Consider the following 26,598-nt stretch of genomic DNA (forward strand, 5'->3'; position numbering starts at 1 on the left):
TTTCTCATGAAGACTCCCAAGTACACGTAAAAAAAAGTTAAAACTTGTATACTTTTCTTCTGTCAATCTGTTTTATGTCAGTTTAATTCTTAGGCCCAGCTGGACACTCTAAGAGGATAGAGGACAATTTTTTCCTCCCCTACAGATGACAGTGGTCTGAATCAGGATAGTAGCTATGGAGGTGGTAAGAAGTAGTAGATTCTGGACATGTTTGGAAGACAGAGTGAACAGGATTCATTGATGAGTTGGATGTGGGAGTGAAAAGTAATCAAGAATGTAGTATCACCAAAGTCTTTCCTGAGCAAATGGTGAAGCCATTAATAAGATGAAGAAAGCCTTTATGGATGCCCTATGCTCCTTCATTAAATCATGTCTACTTATCCAGATGACATATATATGTTACTTGAGGATAAGGATGGAACCTTATCAAATTTTCCTTCCACTATGCTTATTAGAGGGTTGTATACTCAGCACAGACTTAAGTGAATATTTATTTATTCTGCTAACTAAATTGGGGGAAAAAGTGGTTCTGATGCTAGGCCAGCAGGCAGTTTCTAATTGAGAGGTCTCTGTTCTGTTCCTTTCCCTACCCTCTTGATACTTAAGTAAAAGAAATGCAGAACACTTGGAAAATCTACATTTTTCTTCAAGAGATAAATTGACTTGTTTATAGATGTAGTCATTCTAGGCAAATGCTCAGGCATTAGTCATTCTAGGCAAAAGCTAAATGCTTTAAGTCTGAAAGAATTCAGCTATTTACATTGATTTGAATCTAAAGTTGAAAAAAATGTTTTATACATTTTGCTCCTGAAGAAAAGGAGACAGACCAATGCCCACAAGAGAATTTACAGCTGAATTGTAGATTAGATACAAATCAGTTAGTTGCATTCTCATCCTAAACTATTTGTTAAGTGCCCAGGTAAGGAAGAGCTTCTGCTGTGATTTAAATCTAGATTTTTTTTTGCTTCTTATAAACTTGCAAATGCAACATAAAGACCTTTCCTCTCCTTATTCTATCATGATACTCCTATTAGCTACAGTGTTATATAGAAATACAAGGGAACAGTAATGCTCTTAATAATGGAATTTACATGTGAAAAGCAAGTGATGCATATTCAATTGCCTGTTTCAGAATCTCATCATTATTATATTAGTCATTACTGGGTAACTACTTTGTTTTTGATTGATTATACACATAAATCCAATATGAATGAGCATAACTGTCATGAGAAACAGTTTACTTCCATTAAGTTTTAAAGAAATAGTCATCAGCATATTTAAAATTTGCTTTTAAAACATTTCATATGTTTTTTAATTATCATATGTATTTGAATGGAGACAAGACTTTTTCTTTATTATGTACATGTTCATGTTTTCTACCTCAAAATTGTGTCACAATACTGATTTTGTGACATCACTACTATTTCTATGGGCTTCCCAGGTGGCACTAGTGGTAAAGAACCTGCCTACCAGTGCAGGAGACATAAGAGACTCAGGTTTGATCCCTGGATTGGGAAGATCCCCGGGATAAGGAAATGGCAACCCACTCCAGTGTTCCTGCCAACCCACTCTGACAGCAGTAGCACATATGCAGTTTAATAAATGATCAAACAAAATGAAAAATTTTGATCAAAAATAAGTGGAGACATTCAAACCTAAATGGAGCGGGTTGCCATGCCCTTCTCCAGGGGATCTTTCCAACTCAAGGATTGAACCTGTGTCTCTTATATCTCTTGCATTAGCAGGTGGGTTCTTTATCACTGAGCCATGTGGGAAGCCCAAATTCCTACTAGCAAATGAAAAAGATTATAAAATGCTACAAGGAGTATATGCTAGAAGGAAGCATTAGTTTTATCCTAAAATTATCCCTATTTTACTAAAGGATATTCTTCAGGCAGATACCAGATGGAAGTATTGATTTAAACAAAAAGCAAGAAGAATACTGGAATTGGTAACCATATAAGACTTTTTATTTCAGTTTCTTTAAAAAAATTGTTTAAACAACAACAAAAACAATGTATTGTGTGATTTAGAGCATATACAAAACTAAAAAAATATTATAAAAATAGCATGAACGTTGTGAGGGGAGAAATGAAAATATGTAATTGTAAGGTTCTTTTATTATATGTGAAGTGGAGTAATATCACTTAAAGGTATACTGTAACAAGTTAAATGTGCATATATAAAAACCTTAAAGCAATCACTAAATAACAAAACAAAATGTTATAGCTAACAAGTCAACAAATGAGATAAAATGGGATCATAAAAAATAATTAATCCAAAAGAAGGCAGAAAGAGAGAAGAGTGAACAAAAAAGATGCAACAAATAGAAACAAGTAATTTTATGATACACTCAAACCTAAACCAAATGGTGAAAACATCCAAATTAAAAGGCAGTGATTGTCATATGGGATAAAAGTTAAGACACAACTATATTCACACAACTATATTCTGCCTGCGGGAAGCACACTTTTTCCCCCAAACTTTATTATTATTTTTTTCTTTTTTTTGTATTTGGGGCTTCCCTGGTGGCTCAGCTGGTAAAGAATCCGCCTACAATTCGAGAGACTTGGGTTCAATCCCTGGGTTGGGAAGATCCCCTGGAGAAGGGAAAGGCTACCCACTCCCGTATTCTGGCCTGGAGAATTGCATGGACTGTATAGTCCATGGGGTCACAAAGAGTAGGAAAAGACTGAGCAACTTTCACTTTAAAGCTGATTAACAATGTTGTGATAGTTTCAGGTGAACATCGTAAGGACTCAACCATACATATACATGTATCCATTCTCCCCCAAACCCCCCTTCCATCCAGGCTGGCACATAACATTGAGCAGAGTTCCATGAGTCATACAATAGGGGAATACCCTTTAAAGACACAAATAGGTTTAAAATAAAAGAATAGAAAAAGATATAGCATGCTAACACTAATCAAAAGAAAGCTGGAGTGGTTATATGACTATCAGACAAAGTTGATTTCAGAGCAAAATATTACCAGAGATAAAGTAATTTATTTAATAATGATAATGAGGTCAATTAAACAAGAAGACATAACAATCCTAAATTTTTTATGCATCAAATAACAGGACTTCAAAGTTTATGAGGCAAAAGTTGATAGAATTGCAAGGAAAAACAGACAGACCCACAACTATAATCTAGGAACCTCTATATCCCTCTCTAAAAAATGAATAAAATAAATGGGTAGAAAATTAGCATATATTTAGTAGACTCAAACACCACTATCAACCAACTTGACCTCACTGACATTTACAGAACACATCACCAAACAATGGGGCTTCCCAGGTGGCACTAGTGGTACAGAACCTGCCTGCCAATGCAGGAGATGTAAGAGACATGGGTTTGATCCCTAGGTTGGGAAGATCCCCTGGAGAAGGAAATGGCAACCCACTCCAATATTCTCACCTGGAGAATCCCATGGACAGAGGAACCTGGTGGGTTACAGTCCAAGGGGTTGCAGAGTTGGACATGACTGAAGTAACTTAGCATACATGCATGCACCCAACAACATCAGAGTGTAGTTTTTTCTCAAGTGCTCAGGGTGTATTTACCAAGATAGACCATAGTCTGGGACATAAAACAAGTCTCAATAAATTTAAGATTCAAGTCAAGAAAAGTTTGTCCTTTGACCACAATGAAATTTTAGGAATCAATAACAAAATGATCTTTTGAATTTTCCACAATATTTTCAAATGAAACAACACTTTTAAATATGTATGTATCAACAAGAGATCAAAAGGAAAATTAGAAGTAATTTTAACTAAATGAAAATTTAAGCACAACACATTAAAAATGGTAAGATGCTACTAAAGCTGTGCTGCTGCTGCTGCTGCTGCTGCTGCTAAGTCACTTTAGTCGTGTCTGACTCTGTGTGACCTCATAGATGGCAGCCCACCAGGCTCCGCCATCCCTGGGATTCTCCGAGCAAGAACACTAGAGTGGGTTGCCATTTCCTTCTCCAATGCATGAAAGTGAAAAGTGAAAGTGAAGTTGCTCAGTCATGTCGGACTCTTAGTGACCCCATGGACTATAGCCTACCAGGCTCTATTTATAACACAAGATGGCTATATAGAAAAGAAAAGTCATCTCAGAGTAATAACACATTATTCCACCTTGAGAAACTTAAAAAAGAAAGATGAAGAAATTAAACCTAGAGTAAGTAGAAGAAAGGAAATAATAAAGGTCAAAGCAGAAATCCATGACATTCAAAAACAGAATAATAACAGAAAAATCAATGAAATAAACATAAAAATCCGATTCTGTGAAAGGATCAATAAAATTAGTAAATCACTAGCCAGATTAATGAATAAAAAAGAGATAAGATGAAAATTAAAAATATCTAAAACAAGAGAAGTGATATCATGACAGATTATACAGATATAAATTAATAACTTGAGCAAATATTCCCACAAATTTGATGAATTAGGTGAAATGGACAAATCCTTGAAAGACACAAATTACTGAAGTTCACTCAAGGAGAAACAGATAAACTGAAGAGTGAGACATATAAGAAATTGAAAGTATAATTTAAAACCTTCCTACAAAGAAACTCCCAGGCCCATATGGCTTCACTGGTGAATTCTACCACACCTTTAAATTCTGGAGGAAGAAATGACAACCCCCTCCAGTATTCTTGCCTGGAGAATCCCATGGACAGAGGAGCCTGGACTGCTACAGTCAGTCCATGCGGTACCAAAGAGTTGGACACCACTGAGCACTCATGCACACATGCACCACACCTTTAAAAAATAAATGATGACAACTTCATATAAAATCTTTCCAAAAATTTAAGAGAATACTTCCCAATTCATGCTACAAGGACATCATTACCCTAATACCAAAATCACACAAAAATATTACAAGAGAAGAAAACTATAGGCTAACACTCATGAAAATACATGCAAAATTCATAACAAAACTTTAGTAAATTGAACCTAGCAATATAGAGAAATAAAACACGTCATGACTTAGTGGGTTATCCCAGGAATGCAAGGTTAGATTAACATTCAAAACCAGTCAATGTATCATATTAACAAACTAAAACGGTGAAAAAATATAATCATTTCAACAGACACAGGAAAAGGATTTGACAAACCCCAATAGTTTTTTTCTTTTTTTATGATAAAAGCATTCAACAAACTAGGAATAGAAGGGAACTTTCTTAAACTGATAAAGGTTATCTACAGAATATCTACTGCTAACCTAGTATTTAATGGTAAAAGACTGAATGATTCACTCCTAAGATCAGGAACAAGGCAGAAATGTCTACTCTGCCACTTTAATGCAACATTCTAATCAGTGCAATCAGACAAGATAAAATACAAACATAAAAGGCATTCCAATTGGAAAGGAAGAAATGAAACTTTATTTTCAGGCAACATGATTGTCTGTGTAGAAAATCCAATGTGCATGTGTGTAAGTCATTTCAATCATGTCCAATTCTTTGCAACCTTATGGAGTGTAGCACACTCGGCTCCTCTGTCCATGGGATTCTCCAGAAGTAGTAGTGCAAGTCTGCTAGTGATGACTTCTTTAAATTCTTATATGTTTGAAAATGACTTGATTTTTTGGAAATATATATTGCCATATATAGAATTCTATTTGGTTTGAATGGGGTTTCCCCCCCCCCCAGTACTTTAAAGGGGCTTTCTTAGTGGCTCAGATGGTAAAGGATCCACCTACAATGCAGGAGACCTGGGTTCGATCCCTGGGTTGGGAAGATCCCCTGTAGAAGGGAATGGAAACCACTGCATTACTCTTGCCTGGAGAATGCCATGGACAGAGGAGCTTAGCAGGCTACAGGCCTTATGGTTGCAAAGATCCAGACACGACTGAGCGACTAACACACATGCACACACACACTTTAAAGGTCTCAACTCTTTTCCATAGCATTGTTTCTGGCAATGATGTCATTATTTTCGTTCTGCTATGTATAACAGATCTGTTTCCTTTTAAGATTTTCTCCTTATCATTGGTTTTGAGCAATTTCATTATGATGTGTCTCACTATAGTTTCCTTCATATTTCTATTTGGGGTTCATTGAGCTTTTTTGACCTGTGAATTTATATTTTTCACTAATGTTGGAAAACTTCTTCCAACTTCTTAAATTGTTTTTCCTGTCCCCAACACTCCCCAGTATTCCAATTGCTCATATATGAAGTCATTCATAGTTGTTATATAGTTCAGTAGTGCTCTTTCATTTTTTATCATTCTTTTTTCTCCATATACTTCATTTTGTATAGTTTTTCTATTGCTACGCATTCAAGTTCACTTATCTTTTCTTCTGTAGTGACTAGTCTGCCTTAATTCCACTCAGTGAATTTTTCTTCTCAGAAACTGTAGTTTTTATCTCTAGAAGTTCAATTTGGGTCTTCTTCATATGTCTACTTAGTTTATTGACATGTGAAATACAGTTAAAATAACCATTTTAATGTCCTTATCTGCTAATTCTAATATCTCTGTCGGTTTTGGGTCAATTTTGATTGATGTTTTTCCTCTTCATTATAAGTTAGTGTACCTGTTTCTTTATATACCTTTGATCAGATGTGAGACATTATACATTTTAACTTGTCAGGTGCTGGATATACTTTGTATTCCTATAAATCTCTGTTTGCTTTGTTCTTAGGTACAGTTAAGTTACATGGAAATGGTTTAATCCTTTCAAGTCTTATTTTTATGGTTTACATAAGTTCAACAAAGAGCTCAGTCTATGGCTAATTTTTCCTATAACTGAGGCCAGACCTTCCTGGGTACCCTCCAACATCCTGTGAATTATGAGTTTTCCCAGTCTGACTGGTGGGAATAGGCCCTATTTCTGGCCCTCTGTGTTGGGTGTCATTCATTCCAATCTAGTCCTTTCTTGTTCTTTCTCTGGCCTCAGGTATATTTTTCACAAGGTGCACAATACTTATTCTGCTGAATACTTGAGGGAGATCTCTGAAGTTCTCTAGTATTCTGTTTCTTTCTCATAAACTCTAGCTGCATTGATCTCCCCAGACTATTATATCCATAACATCGATAGAATTCACTAGTCTTTACCTCAATAACTCCTCCTTATGTCATGACCTGGAAAATAGCTAGAGCAATCATAGAGGTCACCTTATTTGTTTCTCACATCAACAAATTAGTGTCCTTTGTTGCCTGATGGCCACTGCCTTTAAAACCATTGTTTCATGTATTTAACTTTTCAAATTATCTATATGGATGATTTTATTCATTATTTTATAATGGACATTTGCAAACATACAAAAATGAAAGCATTATTTAGTGTATAATTGTATGTATATCCACCCCCTAGATTCTACAATTAACAGTTTACAATAGTTGCTTTATCATACAACTATGTATTTATTCAGCTCTTTATTCACCCATCAAACCATCTTAATTTTTGATACATTTCAAAATAAATTGAAAATGTCAATGTCAGTTCAGTTCAGTCGCTCAGTTGTGTCTGACTCTTTGCGACCCCATGAATTGCAGCACGCCAGGCCTCCCTGTCCATCACCAGCTCCCGGAGTTCACTCAGACTCATGTCCATCGAGTCAGTGATGCCATCCAGCCATCTCATCCTTGGTCGTCCCCTTCTCCTCCTGCCCCCAATCCTTCCCAGCATCAGAGTCTTTTCCAATGAGTCAACTCTTTGCATGAGGCAGCCAAAGTACTGGAGTTTCAGCTTTAGTATCATTCCTTCCAAAGAAATCCCAGGGCTGATCTCCTTGCAGTCCAAGGGACTCTCAAGAGTCTTCTCCAACACCACAGTTCAAAAGCATCAATTCTTTGGCGCTCAGCCTTCTTCATAGTCCAACTCTCACATCCATACATGACCACAGGAAAAACCATAGCCTTGACTAGACAGACCTTTGTTGGCAAAGTAATGTCTATGCTTTTGAATATGCTATCTAGGTTGGTCATAACTTTTCTTCCAAGGAGTAAGCGTCTTTTAATTTCATGGCTTGCAGTCACCATCTGCAGTGATTTTGGAGCCCAAAAAATAAAGTGTGACACTGTTTCCACTGTTTCCCCATCTATTTTCCATGAAGTGATGGGACCGGATGACATGATCTTCGTTTTCTGAATGTTGAGCTTTAAGCCAACTTTTTCACTCTCCTCTTTCACTTTCATCAAGAGGCTTTTGAGTTCCTCTTCACTTTCTGCCATAAGGGTGGTGTCATCTGCATATCTGAGGTTATTGATATTTCTCCTGGCAATCTTGACTCCAGCTTGTGTATCTTCCAGTCCAGCATTTCTCATGATGTACTCTCCATATAAGTTAAATAAGCAGGGTGACAATATACAGCCTTGACGCACTCCTTTTCCTATTTGGAACCAGTCTGTTGTTCTATGTCCAGTTATAATTGTTGCTTCCTGACCTGCATACAGAGTTCTCAAGAGGCAGGTCAGGTGGTCTGGTATTCCCATCTCTCTCAGAATTCTCCACAGTTATTGTGATCCACACAGTCAAAGGCTTTGGCATAGTCAATAAAGCAGAAATAGATGTTTTTCTGGAACTCTCTTGCTTTTTCCATGATCCACCATTTGTTGACAAATTGATTTCTGGTTCCTCTGCCTTTTCTAAATCTGGCCTGAACATCTGGAAGTTCACAGTTCACATACTGTTGAAGCCTGGCTTGGAGAATTTTGAGCATTACTTTACTAGCGTGTGACATGAGTGCAGTTGTTTGGTGGTTTGAGCATTCTTTGGCATTGCCTTTCTTCGGGATTGGAATGAAAACTGACCTTTTCGCGTCCTGTGGCCACTGCTGAGTTTTCCAAACTTGCTGGCATATTGAGTGCAGCACTTTCACAGCATCATCTTTCAGGATTTGAAATAGCTCCACTGGAATTCCATCACCTCCACTAGCTTTGTTCATAGTGATGCTTTCTAAGGCCCACTTGACTTCACATTCCAGAATGTCTGGCTCTAGATGAGTGATCACACCATTGTGATTATCCAAGTCATGAAGATCTTTTTTGTACAGTTCTTCTATGTATTCTTAGTTCACCCTAAATACTTCAGCATGCATATGAATAATTAGAGTTTTTAATATTTTTAATTTTGACAAATTAGTAACCTGCATAATGCTAACTTCCATCAAGTTATAAAATATAGTTATTACTACAGGAAATTTATTCCTAACATTCTAGTCAATCTACACCCTAATCAGTATAAAAATTATGGGTGAGATATATTACATCTTTTCATGTTATGTCTTTGAAATCTAGTGTGCAGTTTACACTTATAGTACATCACAATTTGGACTAATCTTATATCAAGTGCTCAACAGCCATTTGTAGCTATTAACTACCATGTTGGACAGTGAGTTCTAGAATTTAATATAAATGTCATCACAAAATAATTTTCCTTTGTCTAAGGCTTTTTCAGTCAGCATGATGTTTTAAGAATTTTAAGATGAGTTCATGCATCATTTAATAAAAACTTTAAAATAAAACAAAAGGAAAATAAAATGCTCAACAAGAGTAATATAGAGGATGAGAGAAAGAAATTGCATGTAAAGGATTCTACCATTCAGTCCTTGTATTATGAGAGAGGAGGCTAGTCCTGATGATGAACTTTATCCTTTACATTAAGGATTATAAGATTTGTTAATATTTTAGGGTTAATCACTAAAAGAATAGAAGTAGAATACCTAATTTCCAAATCAGTAGAGGAAATAAAAGGGAATTACAATTTTAAGCAACTGAGAGAAATATAGGAAAGGGGAAAAAAAGCAAACAAAAACCAAGTGAAATAACAAAATAAAATGATAATAAGTCCAAATATATTGGTAATTCCAATAAATATAAATGGGCTGAACATACCACTTAAAACATATAGATTTTAAATTCAATAAAAATGTGAAACCCAACTAATACTTATAAGATACATATCTAAAATATAAGAACATATTACTTTAAGTAAAAAAAATAGAAAAAAATATATGTCTGGTAAATAGTAACGAAAAGAAAGTTAGTTTAGCTCTATTAATATCAGACAAAACATTCATCCAGAAAAGTGAATAAAACAATTGCTGTGTATTTATACAATGGAATGCAACAGTGAAAATTAATGTTAAATATCACAAACCTAGTACATACCATCATCATAAGTTTTCAGCAGATATGTACACTTATGATATATTTATATTCATATTAAATTTAAAAGCATGCATTACAAAATGATGTTACATAGCAGTACTGATACATATATTATAATGATAACTTGAGTTTATTTGCTTACTTAGCCTGGAAAGGTAGAAAACCACCTCCCCAAAACTTTGGTATTATTTCACAGGGAGAGGGCAAAGTCAGAATTTATTGTGAATTGGAACTTTGTTTAAAAATGGGTCTTCTAATGTGGGGACTTGTTTACAACTGGATAAGGATCATTATATAACTGTCCAGTACTGGTGAAAACAGTAATGGGAGAGTTTTGAGGAGAGATATTCAGAGTCTTAGGACAAAAACTGTTGATACTTTTCATTGAAAAGTTGATGAATGTTTCAGGAAATTATTATAATGAAGAATTAAGCCATTTGCATGGGTATGCTTGTTAATGTAGAGAGTGATGTATATGTGGAGGAGGGTAGGTAATTTCTGTCCTTAGTGTCCCAACTGAGAGTAGAGGTTGATGGTTTTGGTTTTCAGTAGTTAACCTTGGCCACTTGGGCTTCCCAGGTGGCTCAGTGATAAAGAATCTGCCTGCTAGTGCAGAAGCCACAGGAGATGCAGGTTTGATCACTGGATTAGAAAGATCCCCTGGAGAAGGAAATGGAAACCCACTCTAGTATTCTTGCCTGGAAAATCCCATGGACAGACGAGCCTGGCAGCCTACAATCCATAAGGTTGCAAAGAGTCAGAAATGACTGAGCATGCACAGGGCTTCCCCAGTAGCATATTGAACACCTTCTAACCTGGGGTGCTTATCTCCTGGCATCATATCTGTCTATCTGGCAGTTAACCCTATGGTGCTGGAAAATACTCTTGAAAGTCCCTTGTGCAGCAAGGAGATCAAACTAGTCAATCCTAAAGGAAATCAGTCCTGAATATTCATTGGAAGGACTGAAGCTGATTTATTGGATGCGGAAGCTGAAGCTCCAATAATTTGGTCACCTGATGCAAAGAACTGACTTATTGGAAAATACCCTGATGCTGGGAAAGATTGAAGGCAGGAGGAGAAGGGGACAACAAAGGATAAGATGGTTGGATAGCATCACTGACTCAAGGCACATGAGTTTGAGCAAGCTCTGGGAGTTGGTGATGGACAGGGAAGCCTGACGTGTTGCAGTTCATGGGGTTGCAAAGGGTCAGACACGACTGAGTGACTGAACTGTACTGAACCTAATCACATCTGCAAAGTACCTGAGATAACAGATTCATAGATTTCAGGGATTCTAACATGCATAACTTTTAAGGGCCATATTCTATCAACCGCAGGTAGTTTACTGGATTACATAACTGGGAGTACACAGAGCAAGCGTCATAGTTGATTGATTCAGCAGTTTAAAAGTGTGATTAAGTACAAGTCAATATTCTGATTAAGGCAAAGAACTTGAATAGACATTTATCCAAAAAAAGAAAAAAAATATGTAAAAGAGCCAACTCATTAGAAAAGACCCTAATGCTGGGAAAGGTTGAAGGCAGGCGGAGAAGGGGAAGGCAGGCGGAGAAGGGGAAGACGGAGGATGAGATGGTTGGATGGCATTACCGACTCAATGGACATGAATTTGAGCAAGCTCCAGGAGTTGGTGATGGACAGGGAAGCCTGGCATGTTGCAGTCCATGGGGTCTCAGTCAGACATGACTGAGCAACTGAACTGAACTGAACTGAAGCACTGCATGCTTCCCACCTTTTCATGAAATAGGAGGCACACATTTAGATTATGAATGTATTTAAAACTTTTTGTTTCTTACTAATCCTCCCCACAGCTTATTTTAAAGCCAAACAACCTCATTCATGGTGAATACTTTCATCCCAGATGCAATTAAAAAGAAAAACAAAACTAGAATCTCATCTTCCAGATTTGAGAATATCTCTATGACTCAGTGCCACTCTCAAAACCACATTGTTTTACGAATACATCACAGATTAGACTCTGACCCATCCCTTGAGTTTTCTATATGTAGCACTCTCATCTTGGATTGAGGAATGTTAAAGAGAAAACCACAGGTCTAAAATGGCACAACTTGTGCTAATGCCCATGATACCAAATGCAAATTAAACAACTAACCTAATTGCAGTTTTAACCGTCACCAGAAATGTAATCTTAATCAGCCAGTCTGGATTTTTTTGGTCAGCACCAATGAGGTCGCCTGCCACATGGGCCCTCTATATCCCCTCAGAGGAAGAACAGGCAGTCTGCATGATAAAACTCCTTCCTTTCCCTTCCCTTCTCAAAAAAGTAAATATCTTGGCCTAAAAATAATCATTTTTTTTCTTTTGCTAATAGTGTCCTTGTCCTATCCTTCTTTCTATAAAAACCTATTTTGTTCAACCACTCAGAGCACTCTTGTAGTTGTTAGGTGGGATGCAGTCTGATTCATGAATCACCTAATAAAGCCAATTAGATCATCAATTTAATTGGTTGAACTTTGTTTTTCTTTTTGGCTTCACCGCCCAGCATGAGGGACCTTAGTTCCCTGACCAGGGATCCAACTTCACAGTGGAAGAGCAGAGTTGCAACCACTGGACGGCCAGGGAAGTTTCTGAACTTTGTTTTTTAATAAGAAAAAGAAAATCTTATCATAGAATGCAGAAAATTTCCTACTAGTTGAGGATTTTAGTAATCGAATGCCTATTTGAAGACAACAATGTTCTCAAAATTTATTCAACGTTTAGGAAAAAAATCAGTTTGATAGGATTCATATCTAACATTTTTAAAAAATAAAAACTGAGGTTGAACAACACACTTCTGAATAACCAACAAATCACAGAAGAAATCAAAAAAGAAATCAAAATATGCATAGAAACTAATGAAAATGAAAACACAACAACCCAAAACCTGTGGGACACTATAAAAGCAGTGCTAAGAGGAAAGTTCATAGCAATACAGGCATACCTCAAGAAACAAGAAAAAAGTCAAATAAATAACCTAACTCTACAACTAAAGCAACTAGAAAAGGAAGAATTGGAGAACCCCAGAGTTAGTAGAAGGAAAGAAATCTTAAAAATTAGGGCAGAAATGAATGCAAAAGAAACAAAAGAGACCATAGCAAAAATCAACAAAGCCAAAAGCTGGTTCTTTGAAAGGATAAATAAAATTGACAAACCATTAGCCAGACTCATCAACAAACAAAGGGAGAAAAATCAAATCAATAAAATTAGAAATGAAAATGGAGAGATCACAACAGACAACACAGAAATACAAAGGATCATAAGAGACTACTATCAGCAGTTGTATGCCAATAAAATGGACAACGTGGAAGAAATGGACAAATTCTTAGAAAAGTACAATTTTCCAAAACTGAACCAGGAAGAAATAGAAAATCTTAACAGACCCATCACAAGCACGGAAATTGAAACTGTAATCAGAAATCTTCCAGCAAACAAAAGCCCAGGTCCAGACGGCTTCAAAGCTGAATTCTACCAAAAATTTCGAGAAGAGCTAACACCTATCCTCCTCAAACTCTTCCAGAAAATTGCAGAGGAAGGTAAACTTCCAAACTCATTCTATGAGGCCACCATCACCCTAATACCAAAACCTGACAAAGATGTCACAAAAAAAGAAAACTACAGGCCAATATCACTGATGAACATAGATGCAAAAATCCTCAACAAAATTCTAGCAATCAGAATCCAACAACACGTTAAAAAGATCATACACCATGACCAAGTGGGCTTTATCCAAGGGATGCAAGGATTCTTCAATATCCGCAAATCAATCAATGTAATTCACCACATTAACAAATTGAAAAATAAAAACCATATGATTATCTCAATAGATGCAGAGAAGGCCTTTGACAAAATTCAACATCCATTTATGATAAAAACTCTCCAGAAAGCAGGAATAGAAGGAACATACCTCAATATAATAAAAGCTATCTATGACAAACCCACAGCAAACATTATCCTCAATGGTGAAAAATTGAAAGCATTTCCCCTAAAGTCAGGAACAAGACAAGGGTGTCCACTTTCACCGCTACTATTCAACATAGTTCTGGAAGTTTTGGCCACAGCAATCAGAGCAGAAAAAGAAATAAAAGGAATCCAAATTGGAAAAGAAGAAGTAAAACTCTCACTGTTTGCAGATGACATGATCCTCTACATGGAAAACCCTAAAGACTCCACCAGAAAATTACTAGAGCTAATCAATGAATATAGTAAAGTTGCAGGATATAAAATCAACACACAGAAATCCCTTGCATTCCTATACACGAATAATGAGAAAGTAGAAAAAGAAATTAAGGAAACAATTCCATTCACCATTGCAACAAAAAAAATAAAATACTTAGGAATATATCTACCTAAAGAAACTAAAGACCTATATATAGAAAACTATAAAACACTGATGAAAGAAATCAAAGAGGACACTAATAGATGGAGAAATATACCATGTTCATGGATCAGAAGAATCAATATAGTGAAAATGAGTATACTACCCAAAGCAATTTACAAATTCAATGCAATCCCTATCAAGCTACCAGCCACATTTTTCACAGAACTAGAACAAATAATTTCAAGATTTGTATGGAAATACAAAAAACCTCGAATTGCCAAAGCAATCTTGAGAAAGAAGAATGGAACTGGAGGAATCAACTTGCCTGACTTCAGGCTCTACTACAAAGCCACAGTCATCAAGACAGTATGGTACTGGCACAAAGACAGACATATAGATCAATGAAACAAAATAGAAAGCCCCGAGATAAATCCACACACATATGGACACCTTATCTTTGACAAAGGAGGCAAGAATATACAATGGAGTAAAGACAATCTCTTTAACAAGTGGTGCTAGGAAAACTGGTCAACCACTTGTAAAAGAATGAAACTAGATCACTTTCTAACACCGCACACAAAAATAAACTCAAAATGGATTAAAGATCTAAATGTAAGATCAGAAACTATAAAACTCCTAGAGGAGAACATAGGCAAAACACTCTCTGACATAAATCACAGCAGGATCCTCTATGATCCACCTCCCAGAATTCTGGAAATAAAAGCAAAAATAAACAAATGGGATCTAATCAAAATTAAAAGCTTCTGCACAACAAAGGAAAATATAAGCAAGGTGAAAAGACAGCCTTCTGAATGGGAGAAAATAATAGCAAATGAAGCAACTGACAAACAACTAATCTCAAAAATATACAAGCAACTCCTGCAGCTCAATTCCAGAAAAATAAACGACCCAATCAAAAAATGGGCCAAAGAACTAAATAGACATTTCTCCAAAGAAGACATACGGATGGCTAACAAACACATGAAAAGATGCTCAACATCACTCATTATTAGAGAAATGCAAATCAAAACCACAATGAGGTACCACTTCACACCAGTCAGAATGGCTGCGATCCAAAAATCTGCAAGCAATAAATGCTGGAGAGGGTGTGGAGAAAAGGGAACCCTCCTACACTGTTGGTGGGAATGCAAACTAGTACAGCCACTATGGAGAACAGTGTGGAGATTCCTTAAAAAATTGCAAATAGAACTACCTTATGACCCAGCAATCCCACTTCTGGGCATACACACCGAGGAAACCAGAATTGAAAGAGACACATGTACCCCAATGTTCATCGCAGCACTGTTTATAATAGCCAGGACATGGAAACAACCTAGATGTCCATCAGCAGATGAATGGATAAGAAAGCTGTGGTACATATACACAATGGAGTATCACTCAGCCATTAAAAAGAATTCATTTGAATCAGTTCTGATGAGATGGATGAAACTGGAGCCGATTATACAGAGTGAAGTAAGCCAGAAAGAAAAACACCAATACAGTATACTAACACATATATATGGAATTTAGGAAGATGGCAATGACGACCCTGTATGCAAGACAGGAAAAAAGACACAGATGTGTATAATGGATGTTTGGACTCAGAGGGAGAGGGAGAGGGAGAGGGTGGGATGATTTGGGAGAATGGCATTCTAACATGTATACTATCATGTAAGAATTGAATCGCCAGTCTATGTCTGACGCAGGAAACAGCATGCTTGGGGCTGGTGCATGGGGATGACCCAGAGAAATGTTATGGGGAGGGAGGTGGGAGGGGGGTACATGTTTGGGAATGCATGTAAGAATTAAAGATTTTAAAATTTAAAAAATAAAAAACTAAAAAAATAAATTAAAAAAAATAAATTAAAAAAAAATAAAAACTACTTCACTGGACTGTGACAGCTCTTCATTTTGCTTAAATAACTACCTAAAGCCCCATTCTATTTTCTTTTTAAAATATTTATTTGGCTGTGCCAGGTCTTAGTTATGGCATCTTTTAGTTTTGACATTCAAGCTCTAAGTTGAGGCATGTGGGATCTAGTTCCTGGACCAGGGTTTGAACCCAGGCATTGGGCGCATGGAGTCTTAGCCATTGGACCACCAGGGAAGTCTCCCCCCTGCTCCTGCATTCTTATTTTCCTATATGATTTTGTTTCAAATTTGTTCTTGTGAATTTTTCAAAATAATACAATGGTAAAATACTAAGGAATAAGATAAACACACCTTGCTGCTGCTGCTAGGTCATTTCCAACTCTGTGTGACCCCATAAATGACAGCCCACCAGGCTCCCCCCGTTCCTGGGATTCTCCAGGCAAGAACACTGGAGTGGGTTGCCATTCCCTTCTCCAATACATGAAAGTGAAAAGTGAAAGTGAAGTCGCTCAGTCGTATCTGACTCTTAGTGACCCCACAGACTGCAGCCTACCAGGCTTCTCTGTTCATGGGATTTTCACATGTATCTCTTAACTCTCAATAAGTCAAATGTTTATATCATACAATGCTGTAGTGAGTGAAAGTTGGTCTTCAATAAACATCTCAGTGCGAATAATGGAGCTAATCTTTAAAGATTATGTTGTTAAAGTCTCACATTCTGGAAACTGAAGAAATGAGCCTGTTCTTACCTTTTTTTTTTTTTTTTTTTTAGGGATGAAGTTTTAATGGTTCTTCTGCATAGCAAAGGCTTCCCTGGCAGTTCAGTCAGTAAAAAGTCTGCCTGCAATATGGGAGAGCCATGTTCAATCCCTGGGTCAGGAAGATCCCCTGGAGAAGGAAATGGCAACCCACTCCAGTATTCTTGCCTGGAGAATTCCATGGACAGAGGAGCCTGGTGAGCTACAGTCTATGGGGTCACAAAGAGTCAGACACAACGGAATGACTGACACTTTCACTGCATAGCAAGGAATGAGCAATCACTAGACAAACTTAAGTACACAAGGCTTGTCCTTCCAAAACTGGTATTTCCCACATGTTTTTGAAATACTGTGGAACATCTTGAATCCTAGGCCAATACCTATACTCAAAACTATTTCCAAACCCACATTTTCTTGGTGTTTTATTCCCTTAGGATCTTATTTTCTACTAGAAAATTACCAAATTCATAGGCTCAGTTCAGTTAAGAATTGCAAGGATATAATCCAGAGAAATGACTAATGATATGAGCTTTATGGCATGCAAAATTAAAAGTGGGAAAATAGGCTTCTTTTGTGAAGTTCCAGAGCTAATCCTGAATAAGATATATTGGCATTTCAAAGATTACTGTGCTTTTTTTTTTCTAGAACTTAAAACATCCAATAAGAAATACACCAAAGAACTAAGACCACATGCATCTCAGGAAAGTGTTTCTAATCTCAAACTTATTAAGATTCTACCAAGAGATAGCCATCAGGGCAAAAGAAATCTGTCTTCAATAACATGGCTAAATTCAGTTCAGTTCAGTCGCTCAGTCGTGTCCGACTCTTTGCGACCCCATGAATCGCAGCACGCCAGGCCTCCCTGTCCATCACCAACTCCTGGAGTTCACTCAGATTCACGTCCATTGAGTCAGTGATGTCATCCAGCCATCTCATCCTCTGTCGTCCCCTTCTCCTCCTGCCCCCAATCCCTCCCAGCATCACAGTCTTTTCCAATGAGCCAACTCTTTGCATGAGGTGGCCAAACTATTGGAGTTTCAGCTTTAGCATCATTCCTTCCAAAGAAATCCCAGGGCTGATCTCCTTCAGAATGGACTGGTTGGATCTCCTTGCAGTCCAAGGGACTCTCAAGAGTCTTCTCCAACACCACAGTTCAAACACATCAATTCTTCAGCGCTTAGCCTTCTTCACAGTCCAACTCTCACATCCATACATGACCACAGGAAAAACCATAGCCTTGACTAGACGGACCTTAGTCGGCAAAGTAATGTCTTTGCTTTTGAATATACTATCTAGGTTGGTCATAACTTTTCTTCCAAGGAGTAAGTGTCTTTTAATTTCATGGCTGCAGTCATCATCTGCAGTGATTTTGGAGCCCAAAACAATAAAGTCTGACACTGTTTCCACTGTTTCCCATAAGATTGCACATAAAAAGTTAAAAAAGCAAAAAAGTAAAAAAGAAAGAAACATTGTAAGCCAACTACATGCTGTGCTCAGTCATGTCAGACTCTTTGCAACCCTATGGACTGTACTTCAACTTGAAAAAAGAAGATTGTACTTAAAATAAATAAAAGCATGTATATTTTGAGTATGTGGCTAAAAAAGTCACCATGTCTACTTTAAACACTGCAGTGACTAATAACAAGATATAATTCAAGGCATGACTTTCTCAGTGTCAGTTCCACAGTCTCAGATTTCTTATATTAGTGACAAAAATGAAAAACATAGAACAGGTATGTGTTCTTTCTGATTCCATGTGTCTTTAGTTAATTGAGTTCTTTCTCTGCCTGTTTTTTCTCCATAGTTCTTAGTGATTATATGGTATTATTTGACTTCTTTGCTTATTAAATATCTCTGCCTAACTTGGGAATAAAATATAAATTCAATGAGGACAAGGATTTTTTTTTTACCTTTGTATCTCCAGATGCTTAACAAAATTTGATGTATGAAAGTGAATGATACCATTATATTAATAGAGAGATAATAAACACAGATCCTATTATAATGGAAGGACATAAAAGGAGATGAATGATGGATAGAAATACCATTATATGTTTGTATCTGTATCTGTGTTTATATGCCTTCATATGAAAGAGCAGTGCTGAGTTAATTTCCTTCCATTTCAAACAGTGACTACTATTTATATTGATAAAGCTAGTGTACTGTGAAGCACAATAATATTTTGCCTCATTCTCAATGTTGCTTAGCTTATATTGCTATCTTTCTCTTTGTGAAAGTTTATTTTTTAAATTTTTTATTTTGTATTGGAGTATAATTGGTTAACAATGTGTTAGTTTCAGGTGTACAGCAAAGTGATTCAGTTACACATATATCTATTCTTTTTCAAATTCTTTTCCCATTTAGGTTATTATAGAGTATTCAGCAGAGTTCCCTGTGGTCATCATTGGTCCCTGTGGTCGTTGTTGGTCATCATTTTAAATATAGCAGTGTGTACATGTCAATTCAAACATATTTAATTTAATATATCTTTTATCATAAGTCACTTTAAATCAGTGTTGGAAGTAAACAGAAAGTACATTTTACCAATGATAACATATTAATTAGAAAAATATTCATTAGGCACAGTACCAGACACTCAAAAACAAGTGTCTTGTTTAAGATTTCTGTTCTATTGAAAATCAAAAGCATAGGAAAAATATTGATTAAAATAGTCTTCCCCCCAAGAGCACTAGCGCATGCTCTTTACTGACAGAAAAACAAGAATGTTGATAACTAAACTATAACAAGACTGTAAGTTAAAATAGTTAAAACTGAACATTAGGTTTTCTATAAATCTATGTTTAGTTGAGGTGCTTGCTTATTTATCTTCTCTGTTTATAGACTAGATGCAAGAACATTTGGACTTTCATAATTATAAAATACACTGAGATAAAATTAATTTTGCAAAAAAAATAGCAAATAGTTTAGTTACTGTTCTTTTTAAAATATCTTTTCTTCAATAACTGTATCAACATATTTTATGTTGCTCTCTGTTTCTAATATTATATAAATAGACTCATTTGAATCTCAATGGAGAAAAGGCATAGACTATTAAAGACTTGAATAATGAGCAAATAGGCTTTTAAAACCATATGAAGACACATAATAAAGTCAAGATTCTGATAAAATACATATATGCTTGTAATAAAACTTCAGGGTAAATGTACAACTGAAACTGTGACTCGTACTAATACAGATTTGGCTAAAATCTAGTAAGTATATAAGAAAATCAAAACAAACCAGAACAAAGGGGAGAGGTTCATGCTGAACTGAAACTTTTGTGTGGAGGCACTAAACATTTATGGACAAAGCAATACTCAAGAAAAGAAAATGTGGTCAGTGTTGTTCAATTAAAAATGAATTTTTTCCAATATATATGATTTCAAGTTATCAGTCTTTCAAGAAAAAATTATTAGAGGACTAATTAACCGATATAATAACTGATGATATAAACAGCAGCAGAAGTTTTCCTGAGCAGAAGATTTAAACCTCAGATTAAAGATAAAATGCCTGAAGAATTTATGATAATAAAACACAATGGAAATATGGAAATAAGACAACTTTTTAGAGTAGACCTGTGAAGATAAAACAATGAGATACCGCTACACACTCATAGGAATGGTTAAATACAAAAATCTGAAAAATCAATTACTGGTAAAGATGAGGAACAACAGAAACTCTCATTCATTGTTAGTGGGAATGCGAAATGGTACTCACTTTGGAAGCAATCTCTTAACATAGCTAAACATTGTCATACCATATGAGCTAGCGATTATGCTCCTAGATAGTTAACCAAATTATTTGATAGCTAATGCCCACACAAAAACATGCACATGAATTTTATAATAGCTTAATTCATACTCTCTCTCTCTCTCTCTCTCTCTCTCTCTCTCACACACACACACACACACACACACACACAAATTGGAAGCAACCAAAGTGTCCTTTAATAGACGAATGGATATTATTCAAGAATAAAAAGAAATGAGCTATCAAATCGCAAAAGGAAATGGATGAAACCTGAATGAATGTTATTAAGTAAAATAAGCTAGTTTGGAAAAGGTTATATGCTACATGATGCCAGTTATACTACATTTTGGAAAAGGTAAAATTTAGAGCTAATAAAAAATATCAGAGGCTTTCTCTTTTGCTTCAGTTCAGTTCAGTTCAGTTGCTCAGTCGTGTCCAACTCTTTGCGACCCCATGAATCGCAGCACGCCAGGCCTCCCTGTCCATCACCATCTCCCGGAGTTCACTCAGACTCACGTCCATCGAGTCCATGTGCCATCCAGCCATCTCATCCTCTGTCGTCCCCTTCTCCTCCAGCCCCCAATCCCTCCCAGCATCAGAGTCTTTTCCAATGAGTCAACACTTCGCATGAGGTGTCCAAAGTACTGGAGCTTCAGCTTTAGCATCATTACTTCCAAAAAAAATCCCAGGGTTGATCTCCTTCAGAATGGACTGGTTGGATCTCCTTGCAGTCCAAGGGACCCTCAAGAGTCTTCTCCAACACCACAGTTCAAACGCATCAATTCTTCGGCGCTCAGCCTTCTTCACAGTCCAACTCTCACATCCATACATGACCACAGGAAAAACCATAGCCTTAACTAGACGGACCTTAGAAGGCAAAGTAATGTCTCTGCTTTTGAATATACTATCTAGGTTGGTCATAACTTTTCTTCCAAGTAGTAAGCGTCTTTTAATTTCATGGCTGCAGTCACCATCTGCAGTGACTTTGGAGCCCAAAACAATAAAGTCTGACACTGGTTTCTACCGTTTCCCCATCTATTTGCCATGAAGTGATGGGACCGGATGCCAGGATCTTCGTTTTCTGAATGTTGAGCTTTAAGCCAACTTTTTCACTGTCCTCTTTCACTTTCATCAAGAGGCTTTTTAGCTCCTCTTCACTTTCTGCCATAAGGGTGGTGTCATCTGCATATCTGATGTTATTGATATTTCTCCCGGCAATCTTGATTCCAGCTTGTGTTTTTTCCAGTCCAGCGTTTCTCATGATGTACTCTGCATAGAAGTTAAATAAGCAGGGTGACAATATACAGCCTTGACATACTCCTTTTCCTATTTGGAAACAGTCTGTTGTTCCATGTCCAGTTCTAACTGTTGCTTCCTGACCTGCATACAGATTTCTCAAGGGGCAGGTTAGGTGGTCTGATATTCCCATCTCTTTCAGAATTGTCCACAGTTTATTATGATCCACACAGTCAAAGGCTTTGGCATAGTCAATAAAGCAGAAATAGATGATTTTCTGGAACTCTCTTGCTTTTTCCATGATCCCGCAGATGTTGGCAATTTGATCTCTGGTTCCTCTGCCTTTTCTAAAACCAGCTTGAACATCAGGGAGTTCATGGTTCACGTGTTGCTGAAGTCTGGCTTGGCGAATTTTGAGCATTACTTTACTACCATGTGAGATGAGTGCAATTGTGTGGTAGTTTGAGCATTCTTTTGCATTGCCTTTCTTTGGAATTGGAATGAAAACTGACCTTTTCCAGTCCTGTGCCCACTGCTGAGTTTTCCAAACTTGCTGGCATATTGTGTGCAGCACTTTCACAGCATCATCTTTCAGGATTTGAAATAGCTCCACTGGAATTCCATCACCTCCACTAGCTTTGTTCATAGTGATGCTTTCTAAGGCCTACTTGACTTCACATTCCAAGATGTCTGACAGAATGTGGTCGACTGGAGAAGGGAATGGCAAGCCACTTCAGTATTCTTACCTTGAGAACCCCATGAACAGTAGGAAAAGGCAAAATGATAGGATACCAAAAGAGGAACTCCCCAGGTCATTACGTGCCCAGTATGCTACTGGAGATTAGTGGAGAAATAACTCCAGAAAGAATGAAGGGATGGTGCCAAAGCAAAAAAAAAAAAAAAAAATACCCACTTGTGGATGTGACTGGTGATAGAAGCAAGATCCGATGCTGTAAAGAGCAATATTGCATAGGAACCTGGAATGTCAGGTCCATGAATCAAGGCATATTGGGAGTGGTCAAACAAGAGATGACAAGTATGAACATCGACATTCTAGGAATCAGCTAACTAAAATGGACTGGAATGGGTGAAGTTAACTCAGATGACCATTACATCTACTACTGTGGGCAGGAATCCCTCAGAAGATATGGAGTAGCCATCATGGTCAACAAAAGAGTCCGAAATGCAGTACTTGGATGCAATCTCAAAAACGACAGAATGATCTCTGTTCGTCTCCAAGGCAAACCATTCAATATCACAGTTATCCAAGTCTATGCCCCAACCAGTAATGCTGAAGAAACTGAAGTTGAACGGTTTTATGAAGACCTACAAGATCTTTTAGAACTAACGCCCAAAAAAGATGTCCTTTTCATTATAGGGGACTGGAATGCAAAAGTAGGAAGTCAAGAAACACCTGGAGTAACAGGCAAATTTGGCCTTGGAGTGTGGAATGAAGCAGGGCCAAGACTAATAGAGTTTTGCCAAGAAAATGCACTGGTCATAGCAAACACCCTCTTCCAACAACACAAGAGAAGACTCTACACATGGACATCACCAGATGGTCAACACTGAAATCAGATTGATTATATTCTTTGCAGCCAAAGATGGAGAAGCTCTATACAGTCAGCAAAAACAAGACCAGGAGCTGACTGTGGCTCAGATCATGAACTCCTTATTGCCAAATTCAGACTTAAATTGAAGAAAGTAGGGAAAACCGCTAGACCATTCAGGTATGACCTAAATCAAATCCCTTATGATTATACAGTAGAAGTGAGAAATAGATTTAAGGGTCTAGATCTGATAGATAAGAGTGCCTGATGAACTATGGAATGAGGTTCGTGACATTGCACAGGAGACAGGGATCAAGACCATCCCCATGGAAAAGAAATGCAAAAAAGCAAAATGGCCGTCTGGGGAGGCCTTACAAATAACTGTGAAAAGAAGAGAGGTGAAAAGCAAAGGAGAAAAGGAAAGATATAAGCATCTGAATGCAGAGTTCCAAAGACTAGCAAGAAGAGATAAGAAAGCCTTCTTCAGCGATCAATGCAAAGAAATAGAGGAAAACAACAGAATGGGAAAGACTAGCAATCTCTTCAAGAAAATTAGAGATATCAAGGGTACATTTCATGTAAAGATGGGCTCAATAAAGGACAGAAATGGTCTGGACCTAACAGAAGCAGAAGATATTAAGAAGAGGTGACAAGAATACAAGGAAGAACTGTACCAAAAAAAAAAAGTTCTTTTGCTTCAGAACAGTTTTATTAGTCTGGATAGAGGTTGTCAACACTCAACTATTTCTCCTCTACTTGGACGCACAAATCCACTCAATCAGAGTCTTTGTTGCCCGAGAGCTCATATACTGTAATGTTATTGTGTGCATCCATAGGAACCTCAACCTCAACATTGGGAAGGTTGAAGTTACTGTCAGTTGCCATGGCGAGTTTCAGATTCTGCACACTGGACACAAATTTCACAAGGTCCATCTTGAGCAGGGTTAAGGTATTGAACATACAGTCTTTGTTGGAGGAAGCCTTTTCCTTTCTCTTTCCTGGAGACCCTAATGAACCACCTGGATGGGCAGAAGGAGTCTTAACATTATTCTTGCCACACTCTCCTGCCAACTTCACTGTTACGTACATCAGCACAATGAAGAAAAGCCAGAGCAACGTGATCTCAAGACAGTCTTGGGCATGATCTGGTAGATTCTGCCAAATTAGAAAGTGCTCTCTGCAGAGCACCTTCCCCTGGAGTTCTTCAGCTTTCTCTCAAGAGAAGTAAACATTAAGGAGTAGACACAGGTAACACCCATGGAAAAGCACAGGAACCATTTGTGGGACCATATGGTGAGCCGAGAGGAAATGGCTGCTGGTGCACTGGTTTGCTCTGGGCATCTGGAGACTGAGGACCAGGCAAGGCTGGGCCCTTGGTGATGTCGCAGATGGCCCCGCCCCACAAGAAACCATGTGGCCATTGTGATGACTTCAGAGCAGAGGGTAAGGAGGCCTGCAGGGGTCAACCAGGAGTAGGGCTTAACGGGACATGGCGACATTTATAGCGGGCAATCGAAAAACAGTCCTGGAGTGACAGAATGCCATCTCCTTGCCAGTGTATTCTTTCTGAACCTGGTGCTCTGCTGGGAGGGTGGGTCCATCTTCTATTTTTATTTTTCCATTTGTTGAATACAGACACTAAGTGAGCACAGCAGACCCGTGGGCTTGTGCCCCTGTGGAGCAGAGAGCCAAGTGGAAAAGAAAGATATTAAACCAGAGGCCACAAACTAAGAGCCACTGATGTGTTGTGTGTGGCCTACACTGTTCCTAAAAATGACTGTGCTCAAAGGAATGGATAAGAGAGTGTGGTACATGGAATATTGCTCAGCTATTAAAAAAAAAACACATTTGAGTCATTTCTAAAGAGGTGGATGAAACTGGAGCCTATTATACGGAGTGAAGTAAGTCAGAAAGAGAAACACCACTACGGTATATTAACACACATATATATATGGAATTTAGAAAGACGGTAATGATGATCCTACATGCATGGCAGCAAAAGAGACACAGATGTAAAGAGCAGACTTTTGGGCTATGTGGGAGAAGACGAGGATGGGATGATTTGAGAGAATAGCATTGAAACATGTATATTGCCATGTGTAAAACAGATGTCCAGTGCAAGTCTGATGCATGAGGCAGGGCACTCAAAGTTGGTGCTCTGAGACAACCCACGGGGAGGGAGGTGGGAGAGGATCAGTATGGGGAGACACAGGTGCACCCATGGGTGATTCATGTCGATGTATAGCGAAAACAACCACAGTATTGTGAAGAAATTATCCTCCAATTAAAATAAATAAATTTTTAAAACTTCATTAGATATTAGAAAAAAATGACTGTGCTCAGTCACTAAGTCGCGTCTGACTCTTTGAGACCCCATGGACTGTAGCCTACCAGGCTCCTCTGTCCCTGGGATTTCCCAGGCAAGAGTACTGGAATGGGTTGCCATTTCTTTCTCCAGGCATAGAGGGTTATTTAGGGCAGTGATGTTATTGTGTATGATGTTATGGTAAATACATGACACTACGTATTTGTCAAAAGTACAAAAAGTGAATCGTATGCATATTAAAAAAAACATTTTGACATCAAAAATGGAATGGAGAATTTGACTAAACAATCTAATTTTATTACAAATGTATGAAACCACCTCACTAAGATCCCCAACTTAAGTAACTTTGGAAATGAATGGAATTTGCAAGACTGAAGCAAAAGAAAAAGGCACTGTAATCTAGTTGATAGTGTTCTTTTTCATAGGGGTATAGGTTAACAATCCTAATACTTTTACACATGTATACTTAAACAAGTAAATAGATAGTACATGAGTATACATACATATATCTCTTTGTTCTGTTAGCTGAAAGGGTCTAAAATAAATGATACTCCCCAAATCTGAAAGAAACTATGATGTAAATCTATAAGTCTTTGATTAGAAGAGCTTGTAATGCATGCCTTGAACCAGGGAATGGAAATACTAGGTCCCCACGACCC

At 37.4% G+C, this 26,598-nt stretch overlaps 1 protein-coding gene across 5 annotated transcripts in view; it reads left to right on the top strand.

Annotated features, from left to right (window-relative positions):
• DCX (doublecortin) overlaps positions 1–26,598 on the top strand; it is a 391,029-nt gene that overhangs the window by 122,362 nt on the left and 242,069 nt on the right. Inside the window, exon 4 of one of the 5 annotated variants that reach the window (XR_011446218.1) lies at positions 17,092–18,967. The exons of the other annotated variants lie outside the window; for them this stretch is intronic. The gene's annotated coding sequence lies outside the window, so the exon portion shown is untranslated. Of the gene's footprint in view, positions 1–17,091; positions 18,968–26,598 lie in introns of those variants that run through there. 5 annotated transcript variants of the gene reach the window in all.

This window comes from Ovis canadensis, chromosome X, assembly GCF_042477335.2.
Source record: "Ovis canadensis isolate MfBH-ARS-UI-01 breed Bighorn chromosome X, ARS-UI_OviCan_v2, whole genome shotgun sequence".
Classification (NCBI taxonomy): domain Eukaryota; kingdom Metazoa; phylum Chordata; class Mammalia; order Artiodactyla; family Bovidae; genus Ovis; species Ovis canadensis.